Source organism: Astyanax mexicanus, chromosome 1, assembly GCF_023375975.1.
Source record: "Astyanax mexicanus isolate ESR-SI-001 chromosome 1, AstMex3_surface, whole genome shotgun sequence".
Taxonomy (NCBI): Eukaryota; Metazoa; Chordata; class Actinopteri; order Characiformes; family Acestrorhamphidae; genus Astyanax; species Astyanax mexicanus.
Window position 1 is genome coordinate 131,136,273 of NC_064408.1, and position 16,843 is coordinate 131,153,115.

General features: G+C 36.9%; 1 protein-coding gene across 1 annotated transcript in view; it reads right to left on the bottom strand.

The window, feature by feature from the left end:
- LOC111196442 (NACHT, LRR and PYD domains-containing protein 12-like) overlaps positions 1–1,967 on the bottom strand; it is a 167,197-nt gene extending 165,230 nt beyond the window's left edge. The window contains exon 1 of the mRNA XM_049479605.1: positions 1,107–1,967. The gene's annotated coding sequence lies outside the window, so the exon portion shown is untranslated. The remainder of the gene's footprint in view (positions 1–1,106) is intronic.
- Between the last annotated feature and the right edge of the window lie 14,876 nt (positions 1,968–16,843).

The following is a 16,843-nucleotide window of genomic DNA, read 5'->3' on the forward strand; positions in this document are numbered from 1 at the left end:
GAGGACGATGTAAACGTGAGGAAAACTAGGTGTCTTTTCTCTAAACATTGCATTCGGGTTCGGGGCTCATTAAAAATCGTTCAGCCCAGGACAGATGTTGCTCCTGGTGAACGGACTTGTACAAGGTCCTGAAGGAAGCTTTCAGAGATGTGTTTGAATTAAGCAACAGAAAATGTGCATTGAATTAAAAATGACTCATTACTTATAGTTGTAATGTGTAACGTGAGGAACAAAGGTGAATATAATGGAGTAAAAGATTTCTGACATCACAAATGTACTCAAGTAAAAGTGTTAAAAATATAATGTAATTAAGTAAACGTAGCGTGTTACTACCCACCTACCAATCAATTATTCTCTGTCAGCAAATTTCTTTAAAAACACTTTTCTTTCCATGTTTTGGACAAAATGTGCAACAGTGGACCTGGAAGAAGCGCTAGAGGAAACTTAAATCATGTTACCTTATGATTTCCAATATTTGTTCATTAGTATTTATTAATTTTTTATCTAAATATAAGAAACTATATAAGACATTAGTTAAAAAATGGATGATCTTGTCCAAGAAAGAAAGAGAAAGGAAAGAAAATGGGGGAGGAGCATCTGCTACATCACCTTTTTGATCTGGATCGTCCTCCAACACTTGTGGATCACCTTCCATCCTGTAGGACTGCTCCTGTAGAAGGAGAGTAGATTCAGGTTTAGTGGAGGATTTCTGGTAAAGATGTAGAAGTTCCTGGATTTCTGAAGGAGGACAGAACCCATGTTTTAATGTTATTAGTAACATCTACAAAACACCAACCACTCCTTCTTTAGGAAGCTTTACTGGATCAGTGATGGTCAGGAGTGAAGTGGGAGTTTGAGGAGAATTAGGTCAAACAAACAACATAAAGAAACACAAAGGAATCAGACAACACAGTAATTTTCATTACATTTTAATAAAATAATTCTCCAGTTTAGGATAATATTAACTGTACATATTGAAACTGTAGCAGAGAAGTGTTAAAAGTAAAGATCAGAAAGTTCATATTAAAAGACATTGTTCATGTATCCTGTAGAATCCAGAGAGAAAGAGTAAAAATAAAGAGTGTAATTAAATGAAATGATCTTACCTGCTGTGAGCAGAGCTGTATCAGTCCATGAGCTTTTAGTCCTCAGCTTCTAAACTCCTGTACTTTTAGATCTGGAACAGAGGATAGAATTTAGCTTTTAGATCATTCTGATCATAAACTTTCCATATAAAACCTCTTCTGATCTGTAGAGGAAGCTTTTAAAGCCAGACTTCAGTGCAGCTCCGTTATAAAACTGATGAGTAAAGAGAGCAAGCAGATCTGCGTAACAGGAAACAGTTTCACAACTCAAACTCAGACACAGCTACATACAGGAAGCCCACAGATGCAGTATGAATTCAGTTCTGTATCTGTTAGAGACTCTGAAGGTATTAGATCAGAGTAGAAATAGAAGAGAACAGTAGAGTTACAGAAGCAGATCTACAGAAATCCAGTGAAGTGGGGGAAACCGGTGAAGTTTAGAATACGCTAATTTACAAGGAGATTTACTATAATAGATTTGTAGTGTTTTGTGAAAATTTTAACTTTTGAAGAAATCCACTAGAAGTTGTGCTGACTAGAAATATTTAGTTCAGAGAATTATTTTTATGTTTAAAAAAAATCTCTTTACATTTTTCGTTTAAGTCTGATTAAATTCTATGAAATGTTTATTGTATAAATTCTGCTGACTTTCCTGTAGCTCCTTCGACACTGAGGCCAGGCAGTTCACTATTATATAACACACACACACACACACACACACACACACACACACACACACACACACACACACACACACACATATATAAATCCCAAGAGAAGCAGCAGCAGCCTGTGGAGAATGACTACACACTGACGGTGGGAGGGGACGCCCAAAGTACCAAAGCAAATATCGTCACGACCACCATCAGGTAAAAACCCCTGCAGAATTGTTTAGTATGTTTAGTATTATTATAATAATTAGTGTAATGTTATGGTTTGTTTGCTTCGGTTGTTGAGTGGTTTATCAAATGAATGATAATTTTAATAAGAAGAGTTCAGAATCAATAAATGGTGTTTTTTAATTACAGCTTTCATCTGTCTCAGCATGCTCTCCACCAGTCTTACACACTGCTTTTGGATAACTTTATGCTGCTTTACTCCTGGTGCAAAAATTCAAGCAGTTTAGTTTGGTGGTTTGATGGCTTGTGATCATCCGTCTTCCTCTTGATTATATTCCAGAGGTTTTTAATGGGGTTCAGGGCTGGAGATTGTGCTGTAATGACAGGATCTTGATCTGGTGGTCCTTCTTCCACACCTTAATTGATCTGTGTGGAATTGAACATTGTCCTGCTGGAAAAACAGAGTTGGGAAACATTACTAGAACAGAATAAATTAAGTTTTATTGCAGGATAATCTTGTATGCAACTTGATTCACATGTCATTCACAAAGACTAAACTGCCCAATTCCAGCCTTGCATCTCCAGATCATCACGATCCTCCACCATGTTTCACAGTGGGTGCAGGTACACCTCTGCAGATCTCCATCTAAACATTTGATGGCCAGGTCTTTGAGCAAAGCCTTGAGGCTCATCAGAGAAGATGATCTTACTCCAGTCCTCTATAGTCCAAGTCTTATGATGTTTTACAAACTTCATCCTGGCTTTTCTTTGCTTCTCATTGAAAAAGGTCACTTGATGTAGTCCTGCAGTTGCTAACTGATATTTAGGTAAATTGATGGTCAATCTCCAGACCTGAACCCCATTAAAAAACTCTGAATGTAATCATGTAAGATGTAAGATGGTAACAAGCCATCAAACAAAGCTGAACTGCTTGAGTTTTTGGGCCAGGAGTTGAATAAGGTTATTCAAAAGCAGTGTGAAAGACTTCATGCAAGCTGTGATAAAAAAAATGGATAATTTCACCAAATATAGATCTCTGAACTCTAGAAACATTAGCATTGTTGTTTCTATATGAATATGAACTTTGCATTATTTAAGGTTTAAAAACACTGTACCGTTTTCATTATTTTGAGCATCTGCAAATAAATGCTCTGAATGGCAATATTTGTATTTGTAACCTGGGAGAAATGTTGTAAACAGGAAGTTATGAAAGATGGAAACCAGTGCAGAAATAAAACCCACAGCTCAGCAAAGGGCAGGGCTACTGTGGTCGATTTCACTTCCGCTTATGAAGGATTTTAGTTTCCTTCAGTCACATGATCACTTCTGAGAAACCACACTCAACCAGATCTACAGCTCCAAACTTAAATTAGCACTTCTTTTATAAAATTAAGAGCAGATTTATTGTATTATTATAAATATACATTAACCTTAAATAGATATATACACAATCATGTGTGACAGGATGAATTATTATTAGTATTATTTCTTATTAAAGCACTATTTTATTAGTAGTATTAATTGTTAGATTTTTAGACAATTAATCTGTTGTTTAGAGGGTTGATGATTTGTTTAGTTAATTAATGTAATGGTTTAATAAAAGTAGGTTTTTTTTTTTGGACACCGCAGCTTCCTCTGAAAGTCGGTCTGAGATCAGCTTATTCCAGTTCTTCAGTTTTATTACTCAGTGGGAATTGTTGGCGTCTGATCATTTGAGAAGCTTCTTGGTGGCGCTTCCATCCATGTTGATTAAATGGGTGCAGTAAAGCTGATATGGTTTCTATCTGCATTTATTGGTGAAATAAAGCTGCTGTTTTCTGTCTTTTTCTAATTTGAGTGATTTCTTGTGAAAAGCTCAGCTGTCAGACAGAACTTGTGCAATTTAGGAAAGGATGAAACAGAAACTTCAAGTGAATCCAGAGCAAAATGTTATTGCTGAGTTGAATTGTAGTATAAGTTTGTGTTGGGTTTTTATTTATTTTTTGAGACTTTTTTGTTGTTGTGATTTTTTACTTTACTAGAAAAGCTACAGGTGCTGTTAAGTGCCAATAAGCAGCTTGTTGTTTTTAATATTAAATTTATTTCTTCTTTATTTGATATTGCTTGAATTTTACTAAATAAACTTGTTTGTTGTCTTTGCTGTTCTTTTGGGTACCAGCAAACCTGTCTCTATTTAACATATTTGGGTGCAATTCCTAAAGTAGCGTAGTTGGCTACATTGTTTAATACTCTGTAACTGAGTTATCTCTCTGTACTGTTACATTAGCTATAGCTCTACATTATCTCTCTGTATTGTTACATTAGCTATAGCTCCACATTATCTCTCTGTACTGTTACATTAGCTATAGCTCCACATTATCTCTCTGTACTGTTACATTAGCTATAGCTCCACATTATCTCTCTGTACTGTTACATTAGCTATAGCTCTACATTATCTCTCTGTACTGTTACATTAGCTATAGCTCTACATTATCTCTCTGTCCTGTTACATTAGCTATAGCTCTACATTATCTCTCTGTACTGTTACATTAGCTATAGCTCCACATCATCTCTCTGTACTGTTACATTAGTCATAGCTACACATTATCTCTGTCCTGTTACATTAGCTATAGCTCCACATTATCTCTCTGTACTGTTACATTAGTTATAGCTGCACATTATATATCTGTACTGTTACATTAGTTATAGCTACACATTATCTCTGTCCTGTTACATTAGCTATAGCTCCACATTATCTCTCTGTACTGTTACATTAGCCATAGCTCTACATTATCTCTCTGTACTGTTACATTAGCTATAGCGCTACATTATCTCTATGTACTGTTACATTAGCTATAGCTCTACATTATCTCTCTGTACTGTTACATTAGCTATAGCTCCACATTATCTCTCTGTACTGTTACATTAGTTATAGCTGCATATTATATATCTGTACTGTTACATTAGCTATAGCTACACATTATCTCTGTCCTGTTACATTAGCTATAGCTCCACATTATCTCTCTGTACTGTTACATTAGTTATAGCTGCACATTATATATCTGTACTGTTACATTAGTTATAGCTACACATTATCTCTGTCCTGTTACATTAGCTATAGCTCCACATTATCTCTCTGTACTGTTACATTAGCTATAGCTCTACATTATCTCTCTGTACTGTTACATTAGTTATAGCTCCACATTATCTCTCTGTACTGTTACATTAGTTATAGCTCTACATTATCTCTCTGTACTGTTACATTAGCTATAGCTCTACATTATCTCTCTGTACTGTTACATTAGTTATAGCTCTACATTATCTCTCTGTACTGTTACATTAGCTATAGCTGTACATTATCTCTCTGTACTGTTACATTAGCTATAGCTCTACATTATATATCTGTACTGTTACATTAGCTATAGCTCTACATTATCTCTCTGTACTGTTACATTAGCTATAGCTCTACATTATCTCTCTGTCCTGTTACATTAGCTATAGCTCCACATTATCTCTCTGTACTGTTACATTAGCTATAGCTCTACATTATATATCTGTACTGTTACATTAGCTATTGCTCTACATTATCTCTCTGTACTGTTACATTAGCTATAGCTCTACATTATCTCTCTGTACTGTTACATTAGCTATAGCTCTACATTATCTCTCTGTACTGTTACATTAGCTATAGCTCTACATTATCTCTCTGTACTGTTACATTAGCTATAGCTCTACATTATCTCTCTGTACTGTTACATTAGCTATAGCTCTACATTATCTCTCTGTACTGTTACATTAGCTATAGCTCTACATTATCTCTCTGTACTGTTACATTAGCTACAGCTCCACATTATCTCTCTGTACTGTTACATTAGCTATAGCTCTACATTATCTCTCTGTACTGTTACATTAGCTATACCTCTACATTATCTCTCTGTACTGTTACATTAGCTATAGCTCTACATTATCTCTCTGTACTGTTACATTAGCTATAGCTCCACATTATCTCTCTGTACTGTTACATTAGCTATAGCTCTACATTATCTCTCTGTATTGTTACATTAGTTATAGCTCCACATTATCTCTCTGTACTGTTACATTAGTTATAGCTCCACATTATCTCTCTGTACTGTACTCTGTTCCTCCTAAAGTTTCTTTCTCTTAAGTTAAGGGAGTTTTTCCACAATAATCAGCATCTATGTGATGCTGCTCATAAGAGGTGTGGACCTGTTTTTCTCTGTAAAGCTGCTTTGTAAAAACTTCGGTTGTAAAAATCGCTATAGAAATAAAATTGAACAAAAGAAGAAGTACATTTGTAGAAATGCTTTATGGAGAATCTTAAGCACCTCCTTCTCTCAGAGCCAATAGAAATAGAGAACATCACATCATCGTGGGAAAACCACACCCCTTCGTGGGGGAAAACATTCTGATCAGTTTTAATAGAAGCGAACAATTTCTGCTACAAAATCAGTGTGGAATAATGAGCTAGAGAGTGAAGAGCCAGAATCACTTATTTACACTGGTACCATCATTACCTCACCCAAATACCAGACAGAATAACCAGTTACCTAATGTTTAGTAACACTAGACAGATGGTCATAATGTTTTAGCTTAATTTTATAAGCGCATTTATATAAGATGTAGTTCATCCCAAGGACACTAGATGGAGACAGTGCACCTTTCTCTATTTTACATAGAAGAGTTTACAAATCTATAATTCTTATTATTTCAGCTTTATTATCACACTGTGTAAAGTTGAAATAAATAGTTACATTATTTTTACTGATTGATACAAAAGGTAAAATTTACACTATTCTTAATTTCTATTAAACATCTACCAAAAGTAGATTATATCTCAATACAAAAAGTGTGTTAATTGTGCAGAAAGTTTATTATTATGGTAAAGTTTAAAATATATAATATATGCATTTTATAAATATAAGTATATAGTTGAGGTACTGATCTTACTCTGGGAAACTCTTGTTCTAATCGAAGCTCAGTCTGAACTCAGTTTTATCAGTTAAAGCACAGCTGATAGATGATATAGAAAAAGAAAATCATAATTAAATAATTAAAATGTGAATTAAATGTGTTTCAGTTGATCTGATCGTGGTTTAATTTGATAGTAGATCCAGTTTAGTGGGAGTTTAGTTGTGGGTCAGGTGAACTGGTGCTTGTGTTACCAGAGTAAACAGGGTTAATTTAACACACAGCTGCTGCACTATGTTCACTATATGAAGTATCAGGCTGCTGGATTACAGTGAATAAAATACTTTTATTACACTTTATTAAGCTCCTCAGATTTACTCTGATTTTCCTCTAAATATAATTTTACATGAATGCTTTGATGTGTGATTTAAAAATTGTACTATGTGAATATGAGACAACATTAATTCAGACTGATAGATTGAGGAAAATGCTGATAGTGGTACTAATAATATGGAAGAGTGCAGCTGTACTGGAGCATATAGCGAGTTATTACGTATTTTATTCAGAGAGATAATAACAGTTTTAATAAGATAAAGTCTAATAAAATATAGATCTGAACATTGTGATCACTAATATTCTCTTTATAAGCTCTGAAGGTGTTTTTGTGATTAATAGTAGAAAGACTTTCAACCAAGACTGGCTGATTAACTACATCTGTGGTTTTATTTATTTACTTTTGATAAATTATTTATTTACATTATCGTTTTAAGATTTATATATGTAACAAACACCACACTGATAGTGTAAATGTGAAAAAAATATATAACTTACTGTGGATGATGCGTTCATTCTTGATGTTAAATGCTGCAATCTGAGGGAGAAAACACATTTAACTAATCAATAACTCATAAAGACTCATAAATCAGTTTTATCTATTATACAGCACTAAAGCATAGTTATCTTCATCAACTTGAACAATATCATGGTATTAAATATGAGTATTTTTATGTCAATACCTGCATGTAATAGTTTAAATGAGATGATAATTATATCATTATTTATTATTAAAAATATCTGCCTATTATTTATGACTGAGACACAAAAGAATAATTTGATTAAAAGAAAAAGTCAGTGTTTAATGTTTGAGGTAAATTAAAGGATATTACAGTTTGGTTCTCTTTAAATATATCAGATTCTTACTCTCGCCCAAGAACTGACTGTTTACTCGCTGCCTAATATAACTATCCACCGCTCAACAGGAGTAAAGGTAATTGATTATTTAAAGGTATTCACATCACCTAACAGTGGTTTTAATGTTATGGCCGACTCTAATACAAACATTTATTATTTGTTGCACATAAAACAACACTTTCCTCAGCTGTATTTTGCATTTTTCTAACATAAAACACAAATATTGAAATAACTACTTAATTCAGAGCATGAGCCATTTCAGTAACAGACTTACTGTAAATTACTGTGTCAGTAAAATAAAACATACATATTCTGCAGATAAATAAATGATAGGAAAGATCCTGTCCATGAAGAGAACCATCAATAACAGTGTTTACTGTTCACTGAAAACCAGCAGTAGAATAACAGTATTTTATTATTTAATTAGTTTAAACACTATTACATCAGAATTTACCATAAAATATAATCAGCAGGAAGGTTTAAGGAGTTTCCAGCGTAAACTCTCTGGAATCTCCGGCTGATGGAGGAGAAATATTAGTTTAAAAATCTGTTAAACTGGCTCTTAAACTGAGGTAAAATTGGAGGATAACTTACTGTACTGTACTTTACTGGGGTAAATTAATTAAAATAACAGATAGCAGTGAGAAGAACAGTGAGAATAGTGGTAATTAGTTTAATCTAAACACTTAAAACTCTTCTTATTCAGGTACAGCAGCTAATAAATGCTCTTTCTCCTCAGAAACTTCAGCAGCGTTTAGCTACAGCCAGTAATTTACCCGCTTCTGAACTTAAACTGCGCCTAAAACCAGCATTTAATTAGTCTAGATTAGTCTAAACTTCTTTAATCTCATCAACTTACCCATAAATTATTAGTGTTTCCTCCGTTTATTAAACAGTTTAAGAGAAACGGGGCTAATTCACTGCTAACTCTGTTAGCTGCTAACAGGCTAATGTGACAGGAATCTGACAGGAGAGCGTCTCGCGCCGAATCACAGCGCGCATAAAGAGCGCGTGAGGGCAGCGCTAATATAAACTACTGCTTTAAAACCACTGAAACTTACATAAAATTACCTAAAATCACCTGAACTCACCTAAACTCACCTGAAATCACCTGAACTCACCTGTCTCACTGCTTCTAGGAACACCAAGGAGGAGTACTGATCTACAAATGCTGAAATAACCGAGTTATTAATGATCAAACTCTCTGATCCTTCCGCCGGGAAATGTAGTGCGCTGTTTTAAGTGCAATATAAAATCCAAAACCTGTAATCGGGTGTTAGCGCCAGAATTATACCCTTTAATTAATTAGCAAGTAAATTGGTTTGCAAAAAATAAATTTTATTTAATAAAAAAAATACATTTATATAAAAATTATACTATTTAATTTCATGTATTTGAGCTTTATTTTCATTTCATTTTAAGATACTTACTATAGGATTTATTTTATCCATATAAACAAACTATGGCTATGGATAAATATTTTATATTTTAAAAGATAAATAAATGAATCAATAAAACTATTAAACTTATACTTACATGTATATATAAGTTAAAAACAACTACTGATACTACTTACTACTACTAATATTAGCAGTAACAACAAACATATTACTACTAATGCACTTATATACTATTTAACGTTTAATAATTATTTATTAATTGAATAAATGTAATTGTGTCTGTAATTGCTTTTCTGGCTGCTGAGAGCTGAATGAAGGCTAACATTTGTGCTATTAAGTGCTGATTGGCTGGTGTTCTGGCTACAGAAAGCCGATTGGAATGTTGTTCTGACTACAGAATGTGATTGGCAGGCATTACATTTACATTTACATTTATGGTATTTAGCAGATGCCCTTATCCAGAGCAACTTACAACAGTGCTTTATTGTTTACATCAAACTGGCGTTCAAATAGCGAGAGACTGTGGTGATATAACATGATTTAATGTATTCTGTCTTGTTTTTTATTTGTTGATGTTGAGCTTATTGGTTTTATTTGTTCTTATTATATGTGTACAGATCCTTGGTCAACACGAGTGTTTAAAGAGTGATTTATAAATAAATCTAACATACTCACACAAAATGAGACCGAAGTCTTTTCAGGTGAGTCAGTTCAGTTACAGGCCATATTTACAGCGTTATTGTACAATGATATCCTCTCTGTTTGAACAGGGACAGTCTAAAACAATCCAACAAAAACAAACCTAAAACAACTCTACATCGTTCGCCTCCGTAATGCACAAAAAAACAGGATTGTTTTGCTCGTTCCCGCTACCGCGCTTGTGCAGGTCTCCACATCCTCCACCTGCAGCGTAAGCAGAAAGCTGATTGGTTGCTATTGTTGAATGTCCAGTGCCTGACTGCATAAAACACATTACGTTTTTCCTTTCAGTTTAAACATTAAGAGATGATTTTCCCTTAACCGAGGGAATCACTTAAGTGTTAATAAAATAAAATCCTTCGGAAAAAAAAGGTTTAATACAGTGACTTTACTGCAGTCAGATTCCACTGTAACCATGACAAACACTCCTCAATGGCAATAACCGTTCTCTGAAGAACACTTTTAGATATGCCCGCTCTGCTTGTTAAGCGATTTTTCTTAAGATTTAGCGACTTTGGGAACTCTCCAACATAGTATTTTAAAAGATAATCTTAGATAATCTAAGAGTCAAAAAGATACAAAAATAAGGCTGTAATGAGAGAGTAAACACAGGCAGGGAAAAATGCTATGTATAGTGGAGAGCCATCAATACTCAGTGAGGAGTGAGTGAAGTGCAGGTGTATTTATAGGGGGTGTAATAGGAGTAGTCAATATTAGTATTAGGAGCAGTCACACTGAGTGACGTCAGTGTGTGGTGCATTCTGGGTATCGTAGTCCGAAGGTTGGAGATTGCAGGTAGAGAGCTTAGTCTGGGAGAGACAGAAACGCCTTCGGCCGCAAAATGTAACATACATTTAATTACAATAATCACTAACAGTGTGCTGAATGGTAGATGAATAAGGACGTAGTTGTGATTGTATTTTTTATTATTTGAAGAATGTGAAATAGAGTATATCATATACAGACAAAGAAGAGATGGCAACAAGGAGTGAAAAAAAGGAGAGCAAAAGACAATAATAAAAAAACGTAAAAAAAAAAGTGACGTTTAAAATCTAACCCACAGCAATGGTGCCATCAAGTTCATTGTTGGAGATAACACAGAATACACACAAACACACACAGATACACACTCATACAGATACACACACAGACACACACACACAGATACACACACACAGACCGTTACATGCATCTGCACGTAGAATGTGTTTTTCTGTCTTTCTACCCGTTTCTCTCTGTCTGTCTGTCTCTCGCTCTCTCCCTGTCTCTGATTTGCTGATTAGGTTTGGTGGAAAGATCCAGTAGAAAGTGCGTTGCCTTGCCACCCAATAGATCTTCCCTGCTAGATCTACAGCCCGCCAATGACCTACATAATTTTTTTTATACATATTACATCTCTTTTATTGAATAATGTGCTAAATGTGCCTGGAAGTAGGATTTTTTTTTTTGATGAGGATGATTTTTTTATCAGGTTTTATTTTGGACATTTGAGTACCCCAGTTTAGCACTGTTAGAGTCTTGCAAAAAGGATGAGTTGCTTCAAATAGCTGGCAACTTAAAAGTTACTGTTTCTAGAGCAATGTTTAAAAGAGACATTCAGAATTTAGTAACACAACATTTAACTGATTTAGTCTGTACAGCTTGGGCAGACACTACTGGTGAGGCGTCCTCCTCTGCAGAGGTTAGCACAGTGGTTGACAAGGGGTTTTGGACAACTTGGACGGGCCAGAGGAACCAGCAACTCCGTTAGCAGCGGCAGAAAGTGAGGTAAGGGCTCTTCTTTCTCCCTATGAACCTGAATCCATGCCCTCTGTGGCAGAGGGTCCTTTTGACTTCCGCCTAGCTCATCTCCAGGAAAAGGCTAAGGAGAGAGCTGAGGCACGTCAGCTTGACCATGAGTTATGGTTGGCCGTTCGTAAGTTGGAGTTCAGTCCAGTACAGTTAGCCGCTCGTGCTCACTCAAACGTCCCCCGCTGTGTCATCTTCTCTGTTGTTTGATGTCAGTAAATATGTGGCTATGGTTCCGAATCAGAAGTAGACACCTATTTTTTGTGTTTTTCAGAGGCTGGTTGTTATGTTGGGATGGCCAAAAGAGATTTGGACTTACTTCAGTGCAAGTTAGTTGGGAAGGCTCAGGAGGTTTGTTCATCTCTTTCTCTCAAAGATAGTCTGCAATATGATGTAGTTAAAGCTGCTATTATGCATGCTTATGAATTAGTCCCTGAGGCTTATAGACAGCTGTTTAGGAGCCTCCATAAACAAGCATCTCAAACGCATGAAGAGTTTGAGGGAAAAAGCAGTCCTTTTTGACAAGTGGTGCAGCTATTTAAATTCTCTGCATGAGTTAATCCTCCTGGAGGAGTTTAAAAACTGTCTACCGGAACGAGTAGTAGTGTACTTAAATGAACGTACAGCGCCAACTGGGTCTCAGGCTGCTGTTTTTGCAGATGAGTTTGTGCTGACCCATAAGCAGAATTTTCTGTGGGAGCTAAAGTTGTTTGTGGCGCGCTCACATGACAACAGAGAATGCTATTATTGCCACAAAATAGGTCACATAGCTGGTAACTGCCTTGATCTTAAGGAAAAGAGGGAGTAAGCGGGTTGATGGTCCAGCTAAACCTGTAGCTCTTGTGGATCGTAGCTCTGTACTGGCAGGTGAGTGTGTTAGTTCTTTACTGGACCCATGTTATAGCCCATTTGTTTCACATGGTGAAGTTAGGCTTGGGCAATGAAACTATTAAAGTGCTGTTGCACACCGTGTATTTTTCTTCTGATCTGCTCTCTGGACTGTTCAGGTTTGCTGTATGTGATGCGTTGCCCATGGATGGCATTACCGTAATTCTGGGCAATGATGTCGCTGGTGGGAAAGCGTTCCCAATTTTAGAGACTTTAGATTCGCCCGTTTTATGTAGTTCTGATGTGTGCGAAAGAGAAGCACCTAATGTTTTCCCTGCTTGTGTTGATACTCGTGCCCAGGCGTGCAAGTTTGGAGATGATGTTGAGCTGTCTGATACCATTTTAGCTTGTAATATACAGGACAAGGTTTCTGATGCGCTCTTAGCTGAGAGTTTCCCTGCGGAACAGAAAGATAAGAGCCAAGTGTGTTACCTTGACAACGGACTTTTTAATGCGTAAATGGAGTGCGCACAAAAACTCCGAGCACCACACATACTGCCAGATTCTTGTCCCCTTGGCTTATAGAAGTCACATGTTAAGCTTAGCTCATGATGCACTGTGGTCGGGACACTTAGGTGTTACCAAAATGTACAATTGTGTTCTGAAGTATTTTTTTTTTTGGCTATCACTTAAGCGAGATGTTGTTGAATATTGCCGTACATCTCATGTGTGTCAGTGCACCGGGAAACCTAATCAGGTGGTTCCCCCAGCCCCTCTTTGTCTTATTCCTGTTATGACAGAGCCTTTCAAAAGGGTGTTGGTAGATTGTGTTGGTCCGTTGCCAAAGTCTAAAATGAGTAACGAGTTTCTGTTGACTATTATGTGTACAGCTACGTGCTTTCCTGAGGCGATTCCACTCAGAAAAATTACAGCGCCAGTGATTATTCATTTTCTGATTACGTTTTTCTCTACCTTTGGGCTGCCGAAAATGATCCAAGTGGATCAAGGGACTAATTTTATGTCTAATATTTTTAGTCAGGTCATTAAAACTCTAAACGTGCAGCACGTTGTTTCCTCTCTGTATTGTCCAGAGTTGCAAGGGGCTATTGATCGCTTCCACCAGTCGGTCAAAGGAGCTTTTTGAAAGATTTGTTTTGAAACTGGTAAAGAGTGGGATGAGAATGTTCCAATGATGTTGTTTGCTTTGCGGAAAGCTGTGCAAGAATCTTTAATGTTTAGTCCTGCAGAGCTGGTGTTTGCCCACACGTTGTGTGGTCCCTTGAAGGTAATGCAGGAATCTCTGATGGAGAACAGCAATGCTGTTCAGCCCAAGCCAGTGTTAGATTACGTGAGTTCATTCTGTGAGAGGTTGCACAAGGCTTGGGAAATAGCAAGGGAAAGCTTACAGTCATCCCAGAAGCAAATGAAAAAGATTCATGACAAACGTGCTGTATCGCCAATTTTAATCCAGGGGATCAGGTTCTCGCTCTCCTGACTGTTTCTGGTTAATCTCTTTCTGCTCGCTTCTCAGGTCCTTATTCTGTGGAGAAAAGGTTAAGTGATACAAACTACCTCATTAAAACCCCTGAAAGAAAAAAAGAGTTCTCGTGTTTGCCATGTTTACATGCTGAAACTGTAACTCACCAGAGGCAGTACTGATGCCACAAATCCGGTTTTGGTTGCTGCTACAGCAGACGCGTCAGACGACGATAACTCGTCACAGTTGCATTCTTTCAGCGTTGTTACTGCTTGCATCCCTAACTCTCAAGCAGTAAGTGAGCTACCCATGAGATTGAGTCAACTAACTCAGAGTCAAAGAGAAGATATTCTCTCTTGAGTTAAGGAATTCCCTGAGCTGTTTAATAATGTCCCTTCACAAACATCTGTGTTGTGTCATGATATAAAGGTGACCACTGAACGCCAGGTTAAGCAGCACCCATATCGTGCTAATGCAAAAAAGAGAGAGCTGATGAAAACAGAGGTAGAATATTTGTTGGAACATGGCTTTGCAAAACCTAGTGTGAGCCCATGGAGCTCGCCATGTTTAGTTACGTTCAGGTTCTGTACAGACTACAGAAAGGTCAATGCTGTTACAGTCCCAGATTCCTATCCATTGCCATGAATGGATGACTAATTGATAATATTGGTTCTGCTCAATTTGTGACTAAGCTTAACTTAATGAAAGGGTATTGGCAGGTTCCTTTGTCCCAAGAGGCGTTGGATATATCAGCGTTTGGTTACACCTGATAATTTCCTACAGAACACCGCAATGGCTTTCAGTTTCAAAAGTGCTCCCGCTACATTTCAGCGGCTAATTAACACTGTTTTTAGGTGATGTTCCAAACGGCTTTGCTTATTTATACGATGCTGTGCTTTACAATCATGATTGGCCCTCTCATGTCTCTACCTTGCGAGAGGTTTTTAACCGATTAAAGGGTGTGTCTTTGACACTGAACTTGGCTAAATGCATGTTTGCTCAGGCTACTGTATCATACCTTGGTATGGAGGTTGAAAAAGGTCAAGTGCACCCTCTGGCATCGAAAGTTGCTGCAATTCATGACTTTCCAGCACCAAAGACTATAAGTAGTTTGTGTCGATTTTTAGGCATTGCAGGCTACTTCAGACGCTTTTGTAAAAACTTTTAGATGTAGTAGAACCTCTCACTAAGCTCTTGAGTCCTAAAGTGGATTTTGTCTGGTCTCCTGCTTGTGAACACGCTTTCACTAGTGTGAAAATTTTGCTAACAGATGGCCCTATTCTTTTGGCTCCTGATTTTAGTAAGCCGTTTTTGCTGGAGGTAGATGCTAGTGATGTCGGCGCTGGGGCAGTTCTTCTTTAAGAAGATCCTGATGGGATTCTTCATCCAACTTGTTGTTATTCTCACTAATTTAACAAGCACAAACGTAAATATTCCACCATAGAGAAAGAAGCGTTAGCCCTGATTCTGGCAGTACAGCATTTTGAAGTTTATGTTGGGGGTTCTCCTTTTCCTGTGGTTGTGTTTACTGACCATAACCCATTAGTTTTTCTGTCTAGTATGTTCAATCAGAATCAGAGGCTGAAGCGGTGGGCTCTCCTACTACAGGATTACCAGCTGGAGATTCGACACAAGAAGGGAGAAGATTATGTTTTTTTACTCTCTCGCTATTAAATCAATTAGACCTAATGAAAAACACTTTTTTATTGTGATGTAACTGATTGCAAACTGTGTTGCTCTTTTTTTGTGCTACGTGAATCTGCACATAGAATGTGTTTTTCTGACTTTCTCCCCGTTTCTCTCTCTCTGTCTGTCTCTCACTCCCTTGTTGTCTCTGATTTATTGATTAGGTTTGGTGGAAGGATCCAGTAGGAGGAGTGTCGCCTTGCCACCCAATAGATCTTCCCTGCTAGATCTACAGCCCGCCAATGACCTACATGCTCGGACCAGATGGGGCACGCATTTTGGGATATAACGCAGCTCAGTCACTTCAGTGGAGAGATGAGAGCTGAGAGGAAAGACCTGTGTTAAGAGACTCTGTGACTGTTTAAGCTGTTTCTGTCTGTTTCCGTGTTTCCTGTAAGTAGTGAATGTTTGGGTGAAAGTGGAGTTTGTAGTTTGATTCTGTGAGATTGAGGTGTGCTTGTCTGAGTGTCTCCCTCCCTTCTCCCTCACCACTCCACTCTGTTGCACTTTAGTGGACAGATAAGTTGGGCCCTTCACATTATTCATCACATAGGTAACACAATGTCTAGATACATCAGGTAAGGGGCGGGTGCCACTATTGTACTTTTGGTTTAGTTTAGGGTTAGGTAGTTTAGCACACTTTTACTATTTTCATTCCTTTAATACCGTCCACAGTCCACCTTAGGCATTTAGTTTAAAGAAAGGGCTTATTATTTTTGTTATACACTTGTATTTTTGTATCTTCCATTTATTATTTGTTGATTGTGAATTTTTGCAAAATTACCAGTAAAATCTCTGGTTTAATTTTTCACCTGAATCTCTGCTTCCAGACCCTTTATTCCTACAAATTTTATTTTTTTTTCTTTCCTATTTAACCTAGACCAAAACATATTTTAATTTGGAATGTTACACAGACACACACTCACACAGATACACAAAGGA